The 16,649-nt window shown below is 40.0% G+C and overlaps 1 protein-coding gene across 2 annotated transcripts in view; it reads left to right on the top strand.

Annotated features, from left to right (window-relative positions):
• The window catches only part of PAG1 (phosphoprotein membrane anchor with glycosphingolipid microdomains 1), a 107,031-nt gene that overhangs the window by 23,820 nt on the left and 66,562 nt on the right, over window positions 1–16,649 (top strand). The window contains exon 2 of one of the 2 annotated variants that reach the window (XM_082046235.1): window positions 1,913–1,972. The exons of the other annotated variant lie outside the window; for it this stretch is intronic. The gene's annotated coding sequence lies outside the window, so the exon portion shown is untranslated. The remainder of the gene's footprint in view (window positions 1–1,912; window positions 1,973–16,649) is intronic. 2 annotated transcript variants of the gene reach the window in all.

Below are 16,649 nucleotides of genomic sequence, written 5' to 3' on the forward strand. Positions count from 1 at the left end.
GTTGATTACAGCTGCGTTTCTCAGGGGCTATGAAATATTCAACAGCGAGGACCAGCCTGGGGAGAATTGCAGTTTTTGCAGCCAAACCAAAGGCAAAGAGGAACCAAAAACTTCTCGTGTTTAAAACTGATGGGGAAATTTCTTCTGTGCTTTCCCACAGTGCTGACTTAGAGGTGCATGGTAATTAAAAAGTGCCGCTTTACTTATGCTTTTCATTGGAGGGGGAGAAGAATAGGAATAAATATACAACTACTGCATTTCTGCCATACTTGCGTGGCTACAGTGAAGAAGGAAAGAAATGTTGGTACAATTGGCAGCCTCTGTGTCAGCGTGAGGCAGCTGGCGTTCTGGGTGGGGTTGGGAAAAAAGCTCTCCATTACGGGCAAAAATTAACACTACTGGTTATGTTCTCACACTTTGTCTCTTTGGAGGACTAGCCAGCAATGATTGACTGAAATGTGCAATATTTTACCAAGTAGGAAACAGATAAGATTTTTATAAACAGGATACTTCATCATTAAAGTAAAGAAACAATTGCTTTGACCTTGACACTGAATAAGTAAGGCCAGCATTGTGATAATTGAGAATGTAACTAAGCAACAGTTCTCCAGGAGCTTGCACTGCTTTATTTTTAGTAGACTGCACCAGTAAGGGCAGCGGGGGGGACTGAACGAGCAAAGCAACTGGTTAATACTTACAAAAAAGTAATTATTTCTTTGTGCAAAAAGTTTGAATTGTAATATACCCTTATACCAACTTTAATTTGAGTTTATGTCAAAAGAAGGTAATTGAATCAGTATATCCTTCTGTGGTCTGAACAAGCAGATACTCTGACAGTATCTCTAATTTCTTAAGCTCCTTTAGAGACTTGAGGCTCTTCTGAAAATTAATGATGTAGAAGAAATGGCATATTCCTTCAGAAATATTCTGGTTTATATCTATTTCTGCTTATTTCGGTGGTAATTAGGTTTTCTAATCTTACTGGTTAGTACTGTACAACCTAATTTATTTGAAAAGTTGGACAGTAGTTTAAATTAATTTGAAAAGTCCTTTAAATAAGTTATTGCAAACACTTGCTGTAGACAGACTCTAACTTTGGTTTAGACTAGTCTTACAATACTATAGCAAGCCAGTTCGCTACAAATGGTGTAAGACCTTTTCAATCTGAAATAAACATCCATTGAAAGGAAGGTGCTCTCTTCTAGCTAAATCAATTTACAAACCAAGTTAGTTTAATTTTTCACTTAGGCAATGGAACGAAAATCAGTCTGAGATGTTCAACATTTTTATTACGTAGGCATTGAAGGATTGATTGCAACCATATGGCAACTCCCTTATCCTATAACTACAAGTATGTGTTGCAAGGCTGGTGCTAAGGGAAAGTTGGCAACTTTTCTACCTCTCTCTGTTCCTAGTAAATTTCTCATGGCTGACTTGGGTGTTCTTTAGATGCCGAACCAATGCAATTTCTAAGAAACAATGCGTTTCTGCTTATAAAACCCAAGCAGTTGCAGAAATCTCTCTGAAGATACTGTGACTGCATCTGTGTAAACCATCCTAACTTTACATATAAAGAGCCTTTAATTCTGATTTGGTCTATGAAATCCATATTATTGGCAACATTACATAGGTGAGAGCATTAAAATGTCCTAATTCTAAGCCTAACTTCTTTACCAGATTTTTGAAAGTCAGAAGATAGTAAACAGACAAAAATAATAAAAAGGAGTTTAAAAACTGTATTAGTTATTCTCTGGTATTTTAAATACAGGAAGAAAACCTTTTTCTGAAGTACTTTTCTCTGGGTATGATTTTAAATTTGAAGAAACAAGAGATGATGTATATTGTCTGTTATACTCTCATAGTGTGGCATAACTGAATTCAGAATTGTGAAGTTGTTATTTTTCTTGCCTAGGAGAAAACGCTTGTCAATACTGTATATCACTTGAACATCAAGCTTTACAGAGGCTCCAGGGTAATTATTTATGCAACTGCTTTTTGTTTCCTGTGGTGGTCGGCTTGGCTTGAGTTCAGTTTTGTGAAGACCCTGTAATTTATGAAGATGCCAGCGCTAAGTAATTCAACTGGGTAGCAGCAATGTTACAAGAAGCTTTTTCAGAAGCTGTTGCTTACAGCTTCATGATCCATGAGGTGCCATGTGAGATGCCAGTGTGCGTGTATAAAATAAAGATGTGATACATTTTGAAAATGGAGCTGTTGTTTTCACGTCTTAAAAAGCAGCAGTACCAGTCCCAGCTGAAAGGTAAAATCAATCAGCTGGGTATGGGTTTGTATATGGCCACTCAGAAAGCCTTTCCTTACTCCTTAGCACCTCAGCCTTCTAGCTGGTTGTCTTCCAGGAGCTGTGCGGGAGGCACCGGGTGCTCTGCGGTGCTGCCACAGCCTTTCCTGCCCCAGGTTTTGGGCGGTGGATCTGCTTTGGTCAAGCAGAGCGATGACTGTCTCCTCAGACATTACTATCTTTGATCACTCTGCCAGGTTCTTAAAAGCTGTTTCTGTTGTAATTGCTGTAGATGGCACAGATCTATACATTGCATTGGCTTGTTTCAAAGCCTGTTTTGAAAGCATAGCTAATAGCATAGCGTAGCTAGATGACAAAATAGACAACTGGGGGTTCATAGTTCATGTTCCAGTTACAAAGCTATCCCACCAAGGAGCGTGCAGAACAGAATACCGTGGCTAGGAAGTTAGTCTGGGTGTGCAGCCTCAAAAGCATATCTGGTGCCTTTCCATGGAGACCAGTGAGATCCAGTCTTCAATGTCCAGACTGGTGTTGCTTGCATTCGTTACTGGAGGTCTGATGAGATTTGAGCAACATCATATTTATATTGGGTTGCCACTTTAATAATTAACATCTCCCAACATCTGGCAGATGGTGAATTTTCAAACAATGCAGTTATTTTGTATTCCACGTATCCTGGCCCTTGCTGGGTGGCTGTTTCTCATAAATGATGATATGGTACCGGACTGGATTTGGTTGTATGTAACGCACACAATTTGTGGCTGGATTGAGAAATACTGGGAAGATTTCAAGTCCTTTTCTTAATGCAGTGATAGCCTTTAAACTCTCCAGGCTATCAGTGTTTGTTACTGCATACCAAGCATGTGGTCTCTGCTTAGGGCATATTGTTAAGACCACAAGCAGAAAACTTTCAACGTAACCACATTGCATTAACTGACCTGGTGCATGTTCCTGGCTTTTCCTGAAGTTGCTTTGCTGAGACAAGCTTACTGGTTTAATTTTGAAAAAGTGGAGTGCACACCTCTGGTAGCATACTTGGTTACCACAACTTGTCTGACCAGGTGCCTCCTGAACCACAGTGACTGGTTGTATGAGTTTGTGTGGATGTGCTCCGAGTCCCTCTCTCAGTCTCTTTTTGTTATCTGTACACAGTACAGAGATGCTTTGATCCCAAATCCAGAGCTCATGAGAAATGCATAAATATGTTTCTATTAATCATATGTCAGTCATTGCTTCTTGGTAGCATTTGGATTTAAAATGAACATACAAATCCATGAGCTCGCCCCATGGAGATGGTTCACCTTAGAGATAAAATTAATGTAAAATTAATTTAATACCACTCATGCTTCTGGAGTCTTACCTTGTGGAAGCCAGAGGATTGTGATAGTTGTTTTCAAATGTGTCAAAGATGATGCTTTTTAGTTTTGAACTCTCATTCTCTGTAAAAGATACTCAGATCTAGAAATGAAACATCTCTGAAAGGTAAGGGTTTTTTCTGTCTCTTTCCTATTTAATAGCTTATCATTTTGGAAATTCTGTTTGCAATAAAAATGTGTTGATTATTCTAAAGGACCTGGATAACCTGAAATCTTGCACAGGAAATCAGAAATTGTGAACAGATTATCACACCGTGTAATTCTCTGTCAATGTTAGACAGTCGCACAGTACTATATGAGCACAGCTGTGGGTCCAGTGAATTATCTTACCAGTTCAAAAAAGCTAGCAGTCTCAGAGCTGAAAAAACAAGATTGTTTTATCGGGGTTCTAGGGTCTTTTAAAAATCTGGATGCACTTCTCTGATCCCCTTTATAGTACAGCCCAGAAACAGCTGTTTGGCCTTGAATGAGGCTGAAAGGTGAAGACAGGATCCTTTCAACCAGCTGTGTTGGTGGAGAAATAGTATGAAACTTTAGTGTGGGATTTTTGACTGTGTAAAAAACCAAACAACCCCTCCATGGGTCACTTGGCAGGTACGGTTTAGAGAGTAACCAAAGGAAGTACCTTCAGATGGAGGTAGGGAAGGCAAGTGTGACCAGTGATAAAGGATTTTTTTGAGCCAGTTAGGCTACCAAGGGTCTGTCAGCATGGAACCACATCTCCAGGTGCTACATGCGCAGATGGGTCTGGATATTTCACTGAGGGCTTCCTCCCCCAAGGTTGGTATGGCTCTGCCATGTTGAGGTTGTGAGGTTACAGCATGTTTCAGCTTTAGGAAGCATAATTATTCATTTTAATAGCATAAGAAGCATAAAAGAGTACAAGTCAAGTGGTTGTTGGTCAAGTGGTCCTGTCATCCAAGGGTTTGGCAGAAATATGTATTGTGTGGTCATTTTGTTAGAAGTGGAGGAACAGTGGTTTCCTGTGAATAGGTATTGTGGGGTGAGGGATGTCTGAGAGGTGAAGAGCAGGGCAGGGCTCTTTTGAGTAGAGGTCTCTGTAGCTGGACAGCCGAGGTGTCTACAGGCCACCCCTGCAAACCTACATCTTGCATAAGTTGCACAGGCCTGGTTTGATGTGCATGATGGCCATTGCTGGGCTTTGCAGTGGTCTGCCACGTTCCATGTCTCTGTTTTGGGTTGTCTGGCCTGGCGCTGGCATGGCAGAGGCACGAGGCATGGACTTGAAGGACAGGGTGCGAGCTGGTGATCAGGTGCCTGAAGGAGAGGGCTTACTGACATCTGAGCTCTCACGAAGGCTGGAGGAGCACCATCAGGAGCCCAGCCATGCCGGGGCCATGCCAGCTGCCGGAAAGGCAGTGAGAAGGGATGAAGATGTGCTTCTCCCAGAGTGGCTTCTATGCATGGGATGTGTGGTTTGGTGCTTGAAATTTATGGTTTGCCTGTGTTGGAAGTAATTCAGGAATAACTGCTTTTGCTTGTGGTTTCCATCCTGTTTCCCTAATAACATTCACATGCAAACAGTCCACTGCCGCGCCCAGGGGTTGAGGCTTGCATATATTCAGCATAAATAAAAAGCGGTACAAGCTTCAGCCTGAGCCTTCTCCTTTTTGCTTGTGTGGGTTTTGGGGGTTTTTGAGGGGAGTGATTTATTTGTTTGTGGGGGATTTTTGGTTGGATGGTTTGGGGTTTTTTTGTGTTTGTTTGGTTGATTTTCCTATAAAGCCTCCTTGTCTTTAGCATTTTCCTTTCTTAGAGTTGATAGAAGTGTTTTCTGTCTGTGGCAATGGTAGCGATGTTGGCTAGGGTGGACCTCAAGACATCTCTTATCTCCGCTGTCAGTGGCAGCTTCTGCACGTCTGCAGCTTTCCTTCCCCAGGGCATCAGGTTTTCCCTCTGCTTTCTGTAGACTGCCCTTCCAGATGGCCAGCTCTCCTGCAGGAGGAAGCACCCCCAGGCAAGGGCACTCATTGCAGCTTCTCAGTCTGAAAGAGTCATAAATACATGAAGTTTGTGCTTTTCATTACAGTGGATGTAACAGGAGGAGCTGCTGTGTCCACATGCTCCCAAGGGGAGGATCTGCCCTAAAATGTCTGCATAACAGCATGGCGCAGGGGGTGAAAGAACCCTTTTGAGGGCAATGTCCCTGGGCTGGGTGTGGGTGACTTGGAGTCAGTGATCTCAGAGGTCATTCATGGGTCTGACTACAGCTTGCTGTCTTGTCTTTACCTCTTTGTTTTCTTCCTCCTTTGGTGTTTGCGTGACCGTACTGCTGAGCCTGGGTGCTTGTGGCTGTTGTGAAAGCTGCTGGCAGTGACCACTGGCAGCTTGCTGCCATGCCAAAATAATCCAGCCACCTCCTTATGGGTCTCCAGTGTCAGGTTGAGGAGCAAGGAACACGGTGGGAGGAGGTGAGGATCCGTGAGACTATGGCCTCGCTGGCCCTCAGTGAGCTGGGCAGGGAGGTGAAGCACCATCAGCAGGGGCTGAGCGCTGCCACCTGGCACAGCCCCAGCTTTCCTGGTGCTGGAGGACACGTAGGTGAAAGGAAGGAGGGAGGGAGGTGCAGGAGTCAAGCTTGTGCAGGTCCACCTTCAGTTAGATGTGGGAAAGCAAGTGAGCAGCAATTCCTACGATGGTGCTCACTATATGGTGTGTTTAACATAACCCACAGAATGGTTGGGGTTGGAAGGGACCTCAAAAGATCATCTAGTCCAACCCACCTCCTAAAGCAGGTTCACCTAGAGCAGGTTGCACAGGAATGTGTCCGGGCGGGTTTTGAATGTCTCCACAGAAGGAGACTCCACAACCTCTCTGGGCAGCCTGTTCTAGTGCTCTGGCACCCTTAAAGTAAAGAAGTTTTTCCTCATATTCAGATGGAACCTCCTGTGCTTCAGTCTGTGTCTGTTGCCCCTCATCCTATTGTTGGGCACCACTGAAAAGAGCCTGGTCCCGTCCTCTTGACACCCACCCTTGTGGTATTTATAAACCATCCTTCTCGGACATAACGTAAAGGAATTAAAGAGCTGCCTTGCAACAGGAGTTGTTTTATTTAGACCTGTCCTATAGAAGTGGAGGGATTCAAATATTCCTGTGGTGGATTTGCATCTGTGGGGCTACAGTGGTGGGTGTCTGATCCACGAACTGCGCTGACTGCAAAAATAGGCTTAGATTGCAGGAATGACCAAGGTTGTTACTGAGATGCATGAATGATTAAATTACACTGATTTTGTTTCACTTTCAATTCCAGGCCCTCTGGGAAAAAGAAAAAAAAAAAAAAGGCAATTTTGGAAGAAGACATTTTTGAAATAAAAAATAAATCAGTTTTAATAACAGCTTAACTACACAGTTATGCACCAAAACTACTGCAAGAGGAGCAGACTAAAAAATCAGTTGCTACTGTATCTCTATAACATGAGTATTTGAAATTCATAGACAAGTAATCACCAAATACTTTGCAATCAGAATATCTATTCACGTTTTAGGAGGATAATATTATTATTCTTCAAATAAGATACAGAGTGACATAGTGGTAGTGCTTGCTTAATAACCCTCCATTAAGCTCAGTTTAGAAAGCATTGGTTTTGTTATTAAAATTACTCCACATATTTGAGACAGACTTCAGCTAACAACTGCCTAACACGTGCTAGACACATATTGATTTTTTTTGTCTTAGCCCAACGTTTCCCCTGGGCATCATATTATTTATTCATAAAGCAGAAATGATGTCTGACAGGCAGTTAGAGGGGTGTAGAGCTGTAGCCCTGAAACAATGTGAAAAGCTTTGCAAGGACCCCAAGAAATCAATGTGCTGATGCTAAAGAGCAGCCTTTTAATTCTGAGCACACATTCTTGCAATCATTCAGTGTGGAAAAGGGAATTTAAATAACAAATAGTTACTATGAAAACTGTAGGCCTAAATTTTCATTCATCTTTATTCCAATTATCCGAGCCAAGGTGGAAGGAGGAGCTGAAGGCAGCTGGCCAAGCCCAGGCACCTCTCCGCCTTAAAGCAGCCTTGCTGCTCTAGCCCTGATTTGCATGTTTGTATGTAGATTTCTATGGGATATTTTTATCAATAAAGATTTGAAACTTGAACTTTGTTCAGGGAGCCAGATATTCCTAAAATGTGCATGATTCATAACCACTTACTCTAATTGAATGTTAGACTGATGTCTATACAGCAGATTAAAATAATAAACAGCTGATATTTTTAGAATGTGAGTTGAAATATTTTGATAAGCTAGTCATTGTGATAGACTTGTTGGAAAAAAAATAAGGCAAAAGGAGATTTGTTCTGGTTTTGTTCATTCAAAATTAGATCACAGCATACTATCAAGCAGTATTTGCTGGTGGCAGATATATTTTATTTCCAAAAATGTCTATTGAAAAAAAATTGAACTGGTGGGTAATCTTAGGAAAATTTTTATCTGACCTTATGCTTCTCTCAGCCAAATAAATAACTTTAGTTATTAAGTATTATATTTGAAATGAGATGGACATCTGAATATCTCATCAAATCAGACCACTGTGGAATTTGTTTCTTGTTATTTAAAACACAAATAATGCAGTCAAAAAAATAATCATGTAATTAGATATTTCATCTTAATATATAAACACAAGAGAGCTGAACTGAATTTGCTCTGGCATTTCTTGACTTTCTAGTACTTGACTTTGAACCTGAATGTTCTTTGATATCTAGGGTTGGGAATTTCAAAATTTGCTTTGCATATTTTGAGGGGGGGATGGGAAATATAAGAAAATAATTAGTTTCTACTCTATAGACATGAAAGTTCCTGTCTTTCTCTTGGTTAATAAAAAGGTCGTGTTATTTACAGTGAAACCAAGGCACACAGTAACCTCACGAAGCTACGAAGTTCATGCACATTCCTTAAATCGTTCTGCAGAACACCTTATAGCTGTTTTCCACAGGGAAGTCTTTGACCTCTTCAGTCATTAAACATCACAATAAACGCAATTTTAAATCACTCAACTGGGACAGCATAATCTGCGTCCATCCAGAAAAAGGAAGAGTGCCTGAAGCATGCACACATTTATATTTTTTTTTTCCCCAGGAAGTGGTATGATTTTAAAAATAAGGGAAAAATGTGATACCTTGTTGGTATCTTCTAGGAAATCAAATGTATGAACTTTCACATTTAGTGTTCTGACATATGAAGATGATGGCATTGGCAAAGCACTACAGTGTTTCCATCTGCCTTTCATGGATTTGAAAATCCGATTTCACTTGACTTGATCTGAAGAAAGGGTAGCAAAAATGACATTTTTCTGGGCTACTGTACATGTTGCAATGGGCACATTTTTTACAGTTGCTATCTGATGAGAATATGAAGTCATGAAAATACTTCTTTTCTAAAAAATGCATGCATTTTGATTTGCTCTTGCCAATTCTTTTGAATGCTGCTGTTAACTCTCAGGAGTTCCGATGTATTTACAAGTAGGTTTTAAATAACAAATATACTGCATAGAGTTAAGCGTGTCTGAATGTTTAGTGGGTTTAAATGTCACTTTTCCAAACTGTTAAACAACAGCTGTAATAATAATTCTTTTAATCTATTGAGAAAGCTGGTAGCCAGTCAGTTAATGGAGTTTGTTCATCCAAAGCTCAACTGCATCTCTCTGCCTCTCTGAACTCTATATTCTTAATTTAGTTCTGTCATTACTGTTGTCAGGAACATAACTCTCTTGCTTTTGACAGCAGAATACCTACCCCTAGATAAAGCACTAAAACATGAATGCAGGCATTTTCTGCTTCACCAACCTGGAGTGCTCTTCAGGACACTCAGACAGAGGATGACACCCAAGGTCTCCCACTAGTCAGGAGGGAGAAGCAGCCACTTTTAGGACATGGTTCATTTAACATATTTTGGAGGCTTATTTTATTGTATGGTAAGTTGCATCTTATAAGAGCCTTACAGGATGCTGTAGTCTGAAGGGATTGTAGGTACCCGATTGTGGGGTGGAATTCAGCTTCAGGCTGAGACAAGCATGTTGAGTTACTTCTGAGCATCTAGGTCCACGTGTGAGCACAGCATCTCCCTTCACATCAGTGGAGATGTCCTTTGGGTGTCAATTCTTAATAGCTTTTAAAAGATGTAGTGAAGAGCACTAAGCAAAAAAAAAATGAAAGGTAAGCATATTTTTAAAAGGCATTTCATTGTTAAGGTTTATCTGAAGACAGTACTGCAAAAAGAGTTTCCTTAATTTCGTGATGTTGTGTTCCTAAAATTGCTTTCTTCTCATGCTTTGCTGGAGCTTTTGATGAAAAGTGGTTGATTTGGAAACCACCGTTAAAAAGGTCGTGTATGGGAAGAAAACATCTGCCTTTTTCTATTTGTACCTTTTTTCCCCCTAAACAATAGTTTACCTAAGGTCAACATGTCTTGGGTAAACACCTTGCCCCATCAAACAAACATATTTTCAGAGGCTTAGTAAGAGGCTGGCAGATATTAGTCCATGTCATGGATCAGTTGAATAAAAGGCAGCACTGCTGTCAAGACTGTCATCTACTGAAAGGCAAATGTGGTTTAAGACCAAGGTTCATTACTGAGCTCAAATGGAACCCAGATGCCTTTGCTCTCTTAACTTTGTAAAATGGCTGAGCAAAGGAGATGACGGAAAAAAACCTTATCTGAAATATTTCTAACAAAATTAAATAGCGAGTACATATGTGAATCAATTTATAAAAGACCAAATTAGTCGTTGAACACAGAAGTTTCCAGCTGTTGTGTACAGATATTTTAGGAGTCATTAGAAGATAATAATTCATGAAAACAACTAACTTAGCTAACAATGTCCTGGGATAAAAAAAATCAACTGTGAAGGATATTGAATAAGTCATTCTTCTAACTCCAGAGATGTCTGTGGGCCAAGAGGTGTTTAGGAGCCAGCCCTAGGGATGCCTGTGGTCGTGAAGCAATGCCAACCCTCAGTGCTCTGTCAGGCACAGTCCACGTATAGCTTGTCTAGCTTTTACCCTGTTCAAACCTGCTGTAAAAAGAAACCTGTTTTCCTGTGAGCATTTCTGTAATATTCATCTATCTCTCATAATAATGGTAGTGAGAAGCAGCCTGATTTCACATTCAAAGCCCTTCCGGCCCATCCGTTCACACATCCCTCCAGTTCATCTGCGTATCTGCTTCATTGCTGACCTGCCATTTATCCAAACCAGCATCTGTGGGCTTTATTCGCTGCTACTGCTGAGGTTAAGGATAAGCTGTGGGCAGACATCAACATACTTAACCTCATTTTCTCCTTTTAAATCCCTTCTTAAAATCTCCTCTGCCATAATCCCTGAAAAAAAAAATAAAATAAGTAGGTTAGTGATGTGTTACAGCCACTGCCTCCTGTGTTGACTGATGCTGTTCTTTGTTTCCTCCTCCTTCCTTGTCAACCATCCCTATCTGCTTACTGGCCTTTATTTTATGTTTAATTGTGACTCTCAGAGGCAAGAACCATCGTTTTTGTTCTCTTTCAGCACAGCCTCCAGTGTGCCTGTATCCTGACCTGGGGTTCCTAGGTGCTACCATGATGCAAGGAAGAGAAAATAGCTGCGATGGCTCAATGCTCCGCAGCTTTCATAGGCTTCTTCACAGCACCATGTGAGGAAAATGAATTATTATATGGCAGTGGTGAAAAATGAAGGCATATGCCTTTAATAAGGAATGTTCTTAAAATATTACTATGAATTTTGAATATCTGAGCTGAAATACAGAGTGTCTTTTTTCTTAAGAGCCTGGGCAGGTGTGGGTGGCTTTGCACTCGCACCACAAAAGGTTCCTCCACATCAGCCACGTGTGTGGAGGATTTTTACACCAGTACTATTGAAATATAAATATTATAATAGATATAAGTATTAAATATTTTTTTGTTGTTTTATTGCTGTTACTACTCAGTAGTTTTCTTACAATTTAAGTTAAACTTCAGTGTCTTTTATTGTTTCAATAAGAGTTATGCAAATTGGAGTAGGACATTTAGTGAACAAATGTTTATTGAGGGACAGTAGTCTTCCTGTAGATTGCATATCTCATAAAAGCACTCCAGTGTGCTGTTAAAACCATTTGCGCCTTTTTATTGAAAAGTAGGACCTACACACAATACATGCCAGTATAAGGTGGGATAAAGTTTAGCTACCATTTGGGATAGGAATATTGTAATTGACATGGAATCTATTTTTTTTATATCTCTGTTGGCAAATCTCAGTATTGGACTTTGATTATACACATTTTGATGGTGTTCCCTTCCTGAAATCATGCTAAATCTCAATATATGGCTTTTTTTAGTGTATAGGAACATCATGATTTTAAATGTCACTGTCTGTGACACATTTGAGACAAGTAGTAGGTACCAAGGAGAAACTAAACTGCCTTTTCACTGGTGTAAATCCTCTTTGTGATATCTTTAGATGGGCTGTTGCTCTGTTTCAGTAAAGTAGGTTGAAGGTCCAGGTACCCTGTGTCTTTGGTGTGGAGAATGTCTCCATTTCACATGATAGACCAGAGGAATGTATCCATCACAAGTTGACTCAGTTGATGATGGTGACTTGGGGTTGCTGGCGTATGCTGCGAGAAAAATTAGTGAATAGGAGAAGCACATAAACATAATTAGCATGTCTTCTGTATTTGCAGGATGTTTGTAAGTATGTGCATGTGTAATGCATTTCTAATTGTTGCTTGAACAAACATAGTTGAGGCTACGCTACAACACTTTTTACTGGTGGGAAAGGGGTTATAGAGTGAAAATTTAAATACCCAAAGCTCAGTCTCTAAAAATATATGATATAATACATTTCTTGCTTATTGAGGAAGTTATACAATGGATCTGAAAATAGAGATTAAAAAAACCCACAAAATCAGAAGTATTTAGGTCAAGCTTTTCCAAACTGAATTAAAATGTATTTGGAAGGGAGATCTCTAAGATGCAGCAAAGTTAGTTTGTTTTTGTTCCTCCAGAGAGTCTGACCTGGAAATCCGTGTTCAGGGCAGAAGAGGAATTCAGTACGTGTGGGACTCCAGCTGCAGGGTTCTCCTCCCTGCAGACACTGTCAGCAAAGCTGCCCATGACAATGGCACTTGCTGTAGTGTGGGCGCTGGGCTTCTCCCAGCCGTGCTCAGATCATCCCTTCAGGTCAAGCAACCGTCCCATCGTAGCAACTTGGCTCAGTAGTGGCTTGACCAGCAATTATGTTCAGTACCGGGACTAAAACCTACCAAGTTCTCTTCCAAGTATTTTATACATGGCATAACTTAACGGCTACTTGGAAATTTAGATTGACTATTGTTAATTAGTGAAATATCCACATATTAATTCTCTAGTTTTTCTCAAGAAAATATTTAGAACTCTCTGCCTTGACACCACCAAGAATGGATGTGGGCTTCAGCTTTCAGCCTTACCTCTGGATGTTCTTACCTCTGCATATTAAGAGACTATACCTTGTCTGAAGCTGTCAAGATGTTTTGTGGCCATCCACTGAACAAAGAGAGTGGCAAACTTCTCATTGTATATAAACTTTATTCAGAGCCACCGATGGACTTTTTTTTCAGAGCTAGTGAAGCTGTAGTCTGAAACTCGCTTCGAGGTAACTGAAAAATAAAATGGGAAGAATCAGTCCTATCAATATACTATATGCTGTTTCTATTTAGAGGCCTTTTCAGCATGTCTTTGCAAATGATTGCTGTAAAGCTTTTAATGTTCTTGCATTGCAAGTAGCTGAGCAACACTTTCAGTGCTTATTCATAGCATATAGTCTTGGCATATATTCCTGCAGTCCACATCAGGCAGAAATCCCCCTTGAATTAAATGGGCTTTTTGCCTGACACAGTCTCTCATTCTAACTAAATTATCAGTAACAGATTTAACTTTAAATTATTTTTTGCTCTGGGCACATTCCCTCATAATTGCCCTCCACTAGTAAATACTTCACTGTATCAGTGAAATACAAGAGCTTTTAATTCTTTAAACTCAGCAACCATCTTTTATTTCAGGACTGGTTCTGTTGGAAGAGAAGTTTGCTTTGGTTTTATGGTAATAGAGATCACTTTTAAAAACAAAACCTGAGTGTAGAAGTAGGAAATTGCCTTATGAAATTACTCCCTTATAATATGTGAAATATGAAGTTTTTCCTCACTGAACACCTCCTCTATTAGAGATTGGGCAGCCAGGTCTAGGAGGGTTGGTTCTTTTTTTAATGCTTTCATTTTCCAGGTATGCATTAATATTGAGAAGAGGCTGATTCATGCTAGACTACATTTTTGGTATGGATTTAATTCCACCAGGAATCGGGGGAGTGAAACATGCTGCATGGCAGCTGGCACAACAGCATTTTTAATCAAATAATAGGTTCCATCTGGTGGGGAGTCAACTGAGTTCTAAAGCAAACGTGACTTAATGTAGGTCTTCCTTATTTCTTCAATAAAACACGTTACCTTTGCATATTAAGCAAATATAAATGGAGGAAGGGAAGGGAAGGAAACCAAATTCGTACATTTTCTAGAAATAAAACTAATCATTATAACCTCACAAGGTGAATTAAACAAGGGAGAATAGGGAGTTTTGTGTTCTGCATGATAACTTATCTTGCACTCTTCTCACATATCATGAAAGGATTTCTGTTTTGTAGGTGTGCTTGTGTTTACAAGATTTCATTTTCTATACTCTGTCCTTGAATATTGCATTGGGTGCTCTTTAGCTACCTACTACTGTCACCAGAAGTCACTGACACTTCTTTGAGACAGTTGTTTTTCAGTTATGTCTTTTTCTCTGCTCTTGCTAGAAGTGTAGAGATTTTGATAGGATTCAGATAACGAGGATCCTATTGATATGTATAGCTGAAACAATGTGATTGTGCTGCAAAGCCAAATGTAAGGGTACTGGAAAGGTCAGTGCGTGTTGAAAAATGTCAACAGGTGCTGCAGCTGCATTTTCAATTATTTTTCTTGTTAGTTTCTGTCCCATGATCTAAGCTCAGCATTTAGCCATGACAAGCAACTCATTCATCACTTGATGCTTACCGAGGCTTAGTTCATGCTGTTGAAAGAAATGGTAAATGCTACAAAACAAACAGAACATTGGCTAAGGCTTTTTCTTCTCCTAGCTTTCTTCCCATCTGGAAGCTGGAAGTTGTACACTGGCTAGTTGCTTTTCTGTAATTTTGCTGTTGGATGTTCCTGGCAGAACCAAGGTGAAGTCCAGCATCCCCTACGAGAATCAGCAGGGTCTTGGTGGGAGCAGGTATCCTGCTGTCCTTGCAGCCGAGAGGAATGAACCTTTGAGGAGCTGATAACTCCCATTCCATTAGCTGGAGCTGCAGAGATTTGATTGTTCATACAGTCCAGCCTGAAAATAAATGAAGTAGGAAAAAAGCATGTCTGATGTGAGGAGACCCTTTCTGAGCTGAGCGATCCCCATTCCCGCCCAGTCCCCCTGAGGTCACTTGTTTCAGTCAGGAACGGCTGCATGGTAGCAAGATCAAAGCCATTGGGAGCAGTCAGACCTCTTCATGACATCTGCTGAAAGTGTGCCTACAAGGTAAGTTTTCCCCTAAAAAAAATCATTTATTTTTACCTTATATGTGTGTTCAGAACTTCATCCTCAGTAGGAGTCCTATGGAAGAATACTATGGAGTGTTTTTCTGTAGATGGCTGCAATTAACATCAGTCTATTAATCCAGACTAGCAAGAGAGTATTGATTGCAGTGATTTTGCACTACCTTCTGACAAAAGGGAAAAGTGATGAGAGAAAAACAAAGCCAAATTGATCTCATAATTTCAGGAGCTGTCTTGAAAATAAAAATAGATATTCACATAGCTTCAATTTATTGCCTGTATTATTTCTATGATGTTTCTTCAGTTATTGTCCGTTTCTGACAGCATTACAGTATATATTAGAGACCTTTTGTGTTAGATTTGGTTTTGCTATGTCAGTCGCCTTTTTCCTCATGTAACTTATTGATGCCATAAGTAAGTTTAAAATGGTTTTGAATGTGGAAAATGCACAGAAAAAGAAAAAGGTAGTCTGAGATATGGAAAATACTAATAGGACTTTGAAAGAGATGCTTAGGTAAGCTTTTATATTGAATGTTATTAAGAGTTTATATTAAGCTTCTGTTATGCGTTGGTAGTTCAGGAGTGGCACTGGAAGCGTGGGTGCTTGTGTCAAATTTATTTTGGTGCCAAATGCTAGATTTGAAACTTGCTTTTTTTTTATACAGAAGCAAAACTGCATCTTTTGGAAACATTAATCAAGCAATATGGAGAAAAATTCATCCCAAAGCAGCCAAGTGTATTTTGGCCAGGCACTTCACTGTAGCACCAAGAACCCAGCCTCAGATCTCTCATGTGGCACGTCCTGAACTAATGCTGTCAAATACAGTCAGCAGCTTTTGGTCAGAGACACGTAGCTCCTGCTTTCTCCTGCTCTCTCTATTCATCTTGAAATTTTAACCCACGTCTGAGAAATATTTCAAACATCAGCTTTCTTAGGAAGTGACTTATTGGTGCAAAACGTTTTAGTCACCTTCTAAATTTGATACATTCAGAGCCAGCTTTGGTAATTTAAACTAACCCGGGTGAACAGTGGATGTGTTCTCATTTTCAGAAGGACCCTATCAGTTAACAGGCTTTATGTTCTCTAAGGTGTCTATGCTGATGCACATCAAAGAGTTGAGGTTGTGATGCCCAAGTTAAAGATTTGGGTTTGTCTACGGCCTTATTGACTGGAATGGCAGTACACTGGTTTTTATTTGGATGCATTGAGTTTCATGTACCACCTATAGAGATTTGACCAACCATCTGTTGGTTTTAATGAAGTTGTGTCAGATTTGCAGGATTCATTTCAATGAAAACTGATAAATGAAAGGTAACATATGACATATTGGTCATTTAGTTTAAGAAAACAGCTATTTCAGAACTAATTAGTCTATTTATGAAATAATCTAGTAAATATTTAATGATTTGTTTGATTCTTATAAACAA

Source organism: Streptopelia decaocto (genome assembly GCF_964273445.1).
Source record: "Streptopelia decaocto genome assembly, chromosome: 2".
Classification (NCBI taxonomy): Eukaryota; Metazoa; Chordata; class Aves; order Columbiformes; family Columbidae; genus Streptopelia; species Streptopelia decaocto.